Raw genomic sequence first — 9,526 nt, forward strand, 5'->3', positions numbered from 1 at the left:
ACAACTATTTTGCCACTAGGATGTGATAATCATTGAGGTACTAAAGTAACTCCAGAAATTTCCAGCCTTTGGTGTTCTTATTATATGAAGGAAAAACTAAAGTTTTTATTTAAGCCATTTGGAAATCTTTAGTCAGCTTTTTTTGTCATCAGCAACCGTAATGTCATCATTCCTAAAAAAGGTTACTTCTCTATTTGATGTCACTTTGGGAGTTCTGACATAGCATCTCTGTTTTTAGTCTCAAAAAATATTATTCGTTCACTGGCATGAAAACTATAGCTAATTTTAAAAATATCTTTAAACCATATTTTTGTATCTCTTATCTTGATCTATATTACTAGTATGGATAAAAAGAACTATTAGAAGGAGAAAAACGAAAAGGATAGAAGAAACAGAAAAAAAATAGAAAGAAAGGGAAGGGGAAAGACACCAAGATAAAGATAAAATAGATACAGAAAAGACAAAATTGTAAAGGAAAGTAATTTTTTTTTTTTAAAGTCTGGGGAAAGAAATTGATGTGAAGATTGCTAAAAGAATTTAAACATTAAAATTTAAAAACATTTGTTGTCTCCATCTAGGCTGTCATGTAGTTTTTAAATATCCTGCACAACGAAATTTTTGTAAGCATTATTTTTTTTCCTACTGTTTGAACTTTGACAGTAAGCAGTGAAAGCCAACATTTGACATGCTTTTGATAACTCTCTTTCCTGAAAACAAGATGAAGTGATCATGAATTGAACTTTTGAAAATATAAATGAGTTTTTAGGCTCTAGTTGTTTTATGGGATACATATTTTAAAAATTACTTATTCTACACAAAAAAAATGAAAATTGAGTAACTATTCCAATGAAAACAAATATTGAATTAACTGGTTGCACAAAAAAGGTTTATTTTATTGGACAGTGTATTGTAGCATTCATGCAAAATGTATCACATACATTTTGATCAAAAAAAGAAGACATTACAAATCAAAATTTCCAAAGCTCTTTAAAACTCATTTGCAAAAATAAAAACTTTTTGGGATTTTTGTTCTTTTATTAAAAAAAAATAGTACCTACTTTATACTTCCTACATTATTCTTCCTGCTATGGTATGCAACGTTTCCTTTCATTTTAAATGGATGTTTTTATTAATCCCATCTTTAGTAAATACTAAAATTTAGTGTAGCACGTATGGCATATATGTGTATGACTCTGAAGCCAGCCAGCTTGATTTGAATACTAGATCTACCACAACATTGTATGATTTTGGACAGGTGACTTGACTTCCCTCGGCTTCAGTATCTTCACTTATAAAATGAGGTAAATAATAGTACCAACTCAATGGGGTATTGTGAGAATTAGGTCAGTAAATACGGAAAGTATTTAGAATAAGCCTGGAACAAGGTCAACACCCAACGCATATAACTATTCTTTTGTGAATACAGACCTAATAATGAACTATTCTAAAAGTGAACATTCACAGTGATTCAGCAAACAAATGAAAAATTTGATTGCAAACATAGGGATTTCTGCAGTCAAGAAGTGTAAATTCACGATAGATATCTGTACCTCAGGATAAATATACACAGAATGACCATTGTTTTTAGGCTTACATTTCAAGGCTCTTTTTTTTTTTTTTTGACAAAGCTGAAAGGAGAAATCCTAACATCAAGATGAATCACCTACAGTCCAATTTCTATCAACTCCCTCTACTATAGAGCCCTATTTGAAGATGTGTCTAATGTTTTAAATAGTTTTTCCTATATTTTATGACACAAGTAACACGTGTTCACTATGAACTAATCAAAAATACAGATAAGCAAATAGAAAAAATTAAAGATTACCCATGTTCCCACTACCCAGAGATAAACTCTCTTACTGTTTTGGTGCGTGTCCTTTCAGACCACTTTCTATGCAGTTTTGAAAACTTTATAAATTATATATATATGTTTTATACCAAATTCAGATCATACTACTGATGATATTTGTAATCTGTTTCTTTTATTTATCATTATAGCAAATGTTTTTCACGTCCAAAAATATAATTTTTACAGCATCATTTTAAATGGTGGTTAGGGATTTTTCAAAATTTCAACTATCCCTTATACTGGATATTTAATTAGTTTCTGGGTTTTCTCTTTTATAAATGATGGTTATCAATTCTTGTAGCCAATATATTTGCATATTTTGAGCTCAATTGCTAGAAATAAGAGATTTTTAGGCTTTTGACACACCTCCATTCCAAAAACATTGCACTATGTGCTATTTCTTGGGTGTTTCTAACGGGTACTCCTTAAGCTTTCACAAAGTGGCCTTACAGATGTGGGTATAAGGCTGCTTCAAACTGGCAAGAAAATACCACTCCTATTCACACGAATAGAAATATGCATACCCATTTTCATTGCAGCATTGTTCACAACAGCAAAAAGATGGAAACAACCTAGATGCCCATCAACAGATGAATGGATAAACAAACTACAGTACATACACACAATGGAATACTATGCAACAATAAAGAACAATGGTGAATCTGCAAAACACCTCACAACATGGATTAATCTGGAGAGCATTATGCTGAGTGAAATAAGTCAATCACAAAAGGACAAATACTGTATGAGACCACTATTATAAAAATTCACAAAAAGGCTTAAACAGAGAAAGAAATACTCATTGATGGTTACGAGGCAAGTGAGAAGTGGGGAGAGAAAAACACTAACTAGACAATAGATAAGTGGTAATGTTGGTGAAGGGGAAAACAGTACACAGCACTGAGAAAGTCAGCATAACTTGATCAAGGCAAAGTCATAAACCAAAAAAGCCTGTTGCCATCAAATGGATTCCGACTAATAGTGACCCTATAGGACAGAGCAGAAGTGCCCCCATAGGGTTTCCAAGGAGGGGCTAGTGGATTTGAACTGTTTACCTTTTGTTTAGCAGTCAAACACTTAACCATTGTGCCATAGAAGCTTCATAAAACAACAAAACAAAACAAAACTTACTGCCGTGGAGTCCAGCTCACAGCAACCCCACAGGGTTTCCAAGGCTATATATACATCTCTACAGAAGCAGACTGCCACATCTTTCTCCCACGGAGCCACTGGTGGTCTCGAACTGCCAACCTTTCGGTTAGCAGTCAATCACTTAAACTACTGCGCCACCAGGGCTCCTTCATAGACACATCCAAACTCCCTGAGGGACCGAATTACTGGGCTGAGGGCTGGGGACCATGGTCTCAGAGGACATCTAGCTCAACTGGCATAACATAGTTTATAAAGAAAATGTTATACATCCTACTTTGGTGAGTAGTGTCTGAGGTCTTAAAAGCTTGTGAGCGGCCATCTAAGATTCTTCTACTGTTCCACTCTGTCTGGAGCAAGGGAGAATGAAGAAAACCATGGACACAAGGGAAAGATTAGTCCAAAGGACTGACAGACTACAACTACCAGAGCCTCCACCAAACTGAGTCCAGCACAACTAGATGGCTACCACCACTGACTGCTCTGACAGGGATCACAATAGAGAGTCCCAGACAGAGCTGGAAAAAAATGTAGAACAAAATTCTAACTTACAAAAAAAAAAAAAAAAAAGACCAGACTTACTCGGCTGACAGAGACTAGAGAAACCCCAAGAATATGGTCCCCAGACACACTTTTTTTTTTAAATTGTGCTTTAGGTGAAAGTTTACAGCTCAAGTTAGTTTCTCATACAAAAATTTATACACATGTTGTTATGTGACCCTAGTTGCTATCCCTATAATGTGACCTCACTTGCCTCCTTTCCACCCCAGATTTCCCGTGTCCATTCAACTAGCTCCTATCCCTTTCTGCCTTCTCATCTCGCCTCCAGACAGGAGCTGCCCATTTAAACTCGTGTATCTCCTTGAACTAAGAAGCACACTCTTCACAAGTATCATTTTATGTCTTATAGTTCAGTCTATTCTTTGTCTAAAGAGTTGGCTTTGAAAATGGTTTTAGTTCGGGGTTAACAGAGCATCCAGGGGCCATGTCTTCCAGGGTCCCTCTAGTCTCAGTCAGATCATTAAGTCTGGTCTTTTTAATAGAATTTGAGTTCTGCACCCCACTTTTCTCCTGCTCCGTCAGGGACTCTCTGTTGTGTTCCCTGTCAGGGTGGTCATTGGTGGTAGCCAGGCACCATCTAGTTCTTCCGGTCTCAGGCTGATGGAGTCTCTGGTTTATGCAGCCCTTTCTGTCTCTTGGGCTAATATTTTCTTTGTGTCTTTGGTGTTCTTCATTCTCCTTTGCTCCAAGTGGGTTGGGACCAATTGATGCATCTTATACGGCCACTTGCTAGCTTTTAAGACCCCAGACGCCACTCACCAAAGTGGGATGCAGAACAATTTCTTAATAAACTTTGTTATGCCAGTTGACCTAGATGTCTCCTGAAACCATGATCCCCACATCCCTGCAACTGCTGCACTGTCCCTTGAAGTGTTTGGTTGTATTCAGGAAACTTCTTAGCTTTTGGTTTAGTCCAGTTGTGCTGACTTCCCCTGTATTGTGTGTTGTCCTTCCTTTCACCTAAGATAATTCTTGTCTACTATCTAGTTAGTGAATTCCTCTCTCCCTTCCTCCCCACCCTCATAACCATCAAAGAATGTTTTCTTCTGTGTTTAAACCTTTTCTTGAGTTCTTATAATAGTGGTCTCACACAATATTTGTCCTTTTGCGATTGACTAATTTCACTCAGTGTAATGCCTTCCAGATTCATCCATGTTATGAGATGTTTCGTGAATTCATCATTGTTCTTTATCATTGCATAGTATTGCATTGTGTGAATATACCATAATTTATCCATTCGTCCATTGATGGCTATTGCGAACAGTACTGCAATGAGCATTGGTGTGCATATATCTATTCGTGTGAGGGCTCTTATTTCTCTAGGATATATTCTAAGGAGTGGGATTGCTGGATCGTATGGTACTTCTATTTCTAGCTTTTTAAGGAAGCGCCAAATAGGTTTCCAAAGTGGTTGTACCATTTTACATTCCCACCAGCAGTGTATAAGTGATCCAGTCTCTCTACAACCTCTCCAACATTTATTATTTTGTGTTTTTGGATTAATGCTAGCCTTGCTGGGGTGAGATGGTATCTCACTGTAGTTTTGGTTTGCATTTCTCTAATGGCTAGTGATCGTGAGCATTTCCTCGTGTATCTGTTAGCCATCTGAATGTCTTCTTTGGTGAAGTGCCTCTCATACCAGACACCCTTTTAACTCAGTACCAAAGTCACTCCTGAGGTTCATCCTTCAGCCAAAGATTAGACAGGCCTATTAAACAAACAATAACACACATAGTTCAGCGATGTATATGAGACTAAAAGGGCACACCAACCCAGGGGCAAGAACGAGAAGGCAGGAGGGGACAGGAAAGCTGGATGAATGGAAATGGGGAACCCAATGTTCAGAAGGAGAGAGTGTTGACATGTCACAGTGTTGGCAACCAATGTCACAAAATAATATGTGTGTTGATAGTTTAGTGAGAAACTAATTTGCTCTGTAAACTTTCACCTGAAGCACAATAAAAACATTTTTAAAAAATGCAAGAAAAAAAATTCATTTTACTGCTAAGAAATCAAATAGAAGTAAGACTCACTTTGAGTATTTTGCTTTGATGCAAATTCAATGACTTGATTTTGTGTGGTGAAGGACCAGGAACTAAAAGAGTTAAAATTGAAAGTCAGCCTAACAGATATGTAAAGAACCCTATTTCGTTGTTCTGCTTAAAGCAAGATATTTCTATGAATAATTCATCCCTCTCCCCATACACACACACACACACAAAGTTTTTACACTTTCACATAGGAGTTAAAATAGGAACTGTTTTGCCAAAAGAAAATAAGTAGAGTGCAAATTTCTCTTCCTGCCAAGACAGAAAATGTTCTACATCACAGCTGGGTAAGGAAATAAGATGCACTACTAGAAAATATTCTACAGGACCTACCACTTTGTGCTAAGGAACTCAGAGAAAACCCTGCAACCAACCAATTCCATTTAGTATTTATGTTACGTGGAGAATGGCTACTCTGGGGTCAGATCTTCACTTTTCTAACTGCCCTGAGAGGGAAGCTCTTGATGGGCAAAAACATATCGCTTTTTGTAAACTCATCAACTGTTAGATCTTAAGTGTACCACTTAATACACTAGAAGGAGGTCATTTCTAAAGTGGAATCTAAGGTCTTGCTCTTAATAATAGATCAAGAACTAGTTTAAACTCTGTCTCCTGGTTCCTAGTCAAGCTCAAACTTCCCCCTTATTCTTTTCCTGAATTTTGAAACCTAAAGGGAACTGGTTCCTGTATTTCCTCTTTTTTTTGAGAAATAAGTTCAAAGTACTCCTTAGAGAATGTTGGTTAAAAAGTTACTGTTACCGGGTATTTTCTGATCTTGACAGCTGTTCACCCAGTAAGATGTGCAATCAAACGCTCTTTTAAAAGAGTTAAATCTTTGGATTTCCGTTTGGTCTATCTGAGAATAGGGCAATCAAACTAATATCACTTCCTGAGTTCATAGGGCACTTTCACATACATTATCTCATTGGGAACTCACAGCAATCCCAGGAGATAAGTCTGACAGATAGGGTTACCTCAATTTAGCCAAAGAGAAAACTCAGGCTCAGTAATACTGAGAAGTTCCAAAGGGCATATCAATAAACAGTGGAATCAAAAGTCAAATCCACTTCTTTTCTATATATATTGTTTTCAGGCAAATTAACACTCAGTATCTTTTATCTACCAAGACTTCTAGTAAGGGGCTAGTGGCATGATGCATCTTCACTTGCATTTCTAAAGTTTGTCTTGATCATTCATCACCTTCAATTTACACACAATTGGTTCCAGCTAGTGTTTTTGCTAAAAAAAAATCCTTATGTCCTCAGCCTGATTCTAGATAATTCTTGAATATGCATACTCTATTTTTTAAAGTTAGTGGCTATACCAAAGACTTAGTGGGAAGCATTTAAGTATCATTTACAACCCAGTTAAGATGACGTGATCAGTATTGTTGAAAATTGCTCTGAGCATATGACAACACAGAACGAAAGAAAGATCTTGCTTTCCTTTGCATTGATTATTGCATCCTTATCTGGACTGATAAATGAATACACTATTTAGCTTGAAGAACAAGTTCCTTGAAATGGTAGAACTAACTTAATCTATCCTATGTGGGGCTCTTGGAACATAGTCTTTATGAATATGTCTTCTCAATATCAAACACAGGCAATCACTTTTCTTTCCCTTCTGTATCTGCCAAAGTTGAGATGTACTGCCAGCAATAGTTTTTTTTTTTTCTCTCTCTCTTTTTTTCCAGCTATTGTCCACACAATCATTAGTCAAACCTGCAGTGAGGTTTACAGTGCCCCTCATATGTCACAAGACTTCCACCAGTCTCTAACTGCTTTGTGAACTCGCCCTCTTTCTTTCTGGAGCCGCCATAAAACGTCTTTTACCACCCAGTGTTTACTTTATCAGTACTCCCAGGACTATCACTTGGATTTTTTTTTCCCGCCAGTAAGGGTTAAAACTGTTCGCCAGAGTAGGAGCAATGACACAGGGATAATGGCAGAGTAAATTAATAACCTAAGGGGTGCCATTCTAAATGAGTGAAATACAGCACAGGGGCTGGCAGAACACTCATCGGCTAAGAGTATATGCCAGCATTCCCTCTGTATAATTAGCTGATTGTACATGAGAAAAACCCATAATCACTACACTCTTCAGTGTATACTCTCACACACACACACACACACACACACACACACACACACAAACTATTTTAAATAGGAAATCATTTTCTGAGATAAACAGCTCTATAGTGGCTCAGTAGGGTAAGGGCAGTGCTGAATGAGGTGTCAGGTATGTGACTTTGAATATAATGATGTAGACTGCAAGAAGCAGTGTGGCGGAAGGGGAAGTACGGTTGACTGAGAATCAGGTTCCTAGGTCTAGGAAGCTCTCCAACTAGTCACATAAATTCTGTGGCACACTAGATTGAAGGTTTTCAAACTGGGCTTCATGAAGCATTAAGCATTCCCAGGGGCACACACAAAAGTGATGCTGGGAAGAAATGCTGGGTTTTCTCATGTGGACTCAGATTTCCAACTAACTTTATTTAGAAACAGACCTGCTGATATATTGATTTATTTTTAATATTTTGTTTGAATACAGGGCTCCAAAACTTTAAGTATAAAAAAATTAAACAAAATAATTTCTACAGTCTCCTTCAAGTCTAATACTCAACTCCCTGATTCCCGTGAAAAAGAAAAGAGGTGAACATCTCCATTGTCACCACCCCAAACAATCTTATCTGCCAACTTCTGATGAATTATTGATTTGGCTGCATTTAAGGATGGCATGTCTAAGATGGTCATACAAGCTCTGTGGCTTCCAAATTATCTGATGCTTCAGTTTCAACAAAAAGTCAGGAAGAACAAATTATGTTAATGAGGTATGTCATTACAAAAAACATGGCAGGAGGGAGACTGATAAGACTATAAGAAAAGGGACTCTTTAGTTCATCGCCTCATGCTGGAGCTATTTCTTCCAACCACTATGGAGCGGGAAAGAGATCTGATTAGTTAGAGTATGAGCTACTGTTTGAGCCACATTTTCTAATGGACAGGGTCACTGTTTCTTACGAGATATACAGCCACAGTCCACCTCCTTGGTCTATAGACTCAAGTTTGAAGAGAGCAAAAGTCCCTGCTTAATCTTGAAGTTTTCACTGACTAATAGCCATTGGACTACTAGGTACTGGCTCAGCTGTTAAAGCACTACTTTGATTCTTCGTTCACTACCATCACTTGCATAAGGTGTTCTTAGGAGCACTGTCAAGAAGAACAGTTTTAGCTGGGCAAGACTGAGACATTCTGGGGTTCCTTGATCATCAAAAAAATCCATCCTAATTCCCCCTCATAAAGTAGAAAAAAAATTATTTAAAATACAAGAAGGATGTTCAGGACAGACCAAAGCTATCAGTATGACAGTCAACCTTTCTTATGTAGTCAGACATACTAATACATAATTTGCACCTATTCTGACCTCTGAGATTTCCCTATCCTCTTAGGTTTAGAAAATTCAAGGCCAGCCCCAAGGATTTGGGACAATCCTTGGAGGGCATAGGTTCACCTAAAATTTATGGCAAAGATAACTCGTCATTCAGACCCTAAACATCATTTTAGGGTAAATAAGCGTAAACAAAAATTCTTTAGGGTACTTAACAGTCCTCAAGGGTGTAATCCACAGGGTGCACACATTGTGTGTGAGCGAAACATTTCCATGGCTTGTCAGAATTTCGTTTTGCCACTGGGGTATATTAGATATCAAAAACATACAACCCCAAAGAATCCACAAGAAAACTATGGGAACTAATAGAAGATTTCAGCAAAGTACCAGGATACAAGATAGACATACAAAAATCAGTTGGATTCCTTTACACCAACAAAGAGAACCTCGAAGAGGAAATCACCAAATCAATACCATTTACAATAGCCCCCAAGAAGATAAAATACTTAGGAATAAATCTAACCAGAGA

General features: G+C 37.4%; 1 protein-coding gene across 1 annotated transcript in view; it reads right to left on the reverse strand.

Annotated features, from left to right (window-relative positions):
- The window catches only part of MACROD2 (mono-ADP ribosylhydrolase 2), a 2,703,848-nt gene that overhangs the window by 1,760,088 nt on the left and 934,234 nt on the right, over positions 1-9,526 (reverse strand). The gene's annotated exons all lie outside the window — the stretch shown is intronic.

This window comes from Trichechus manatus, unplaced genomic scaffold (genome assembly GCF_000243295.1).
Source record: "Trichechus manatus latirostris isolate Lorelei unplaced genomic scaffold, TriManLat1.0 scaffold00042, whole genome shotgun sequence".
In the NCBI taxonomy this organism is placed as follows: domain Eukaryota; kingdom Metazoa; phylum Chordata; class Mammalia; order Sirenia; family Trichechidae; genus Trichechus; species Trichechus manatus.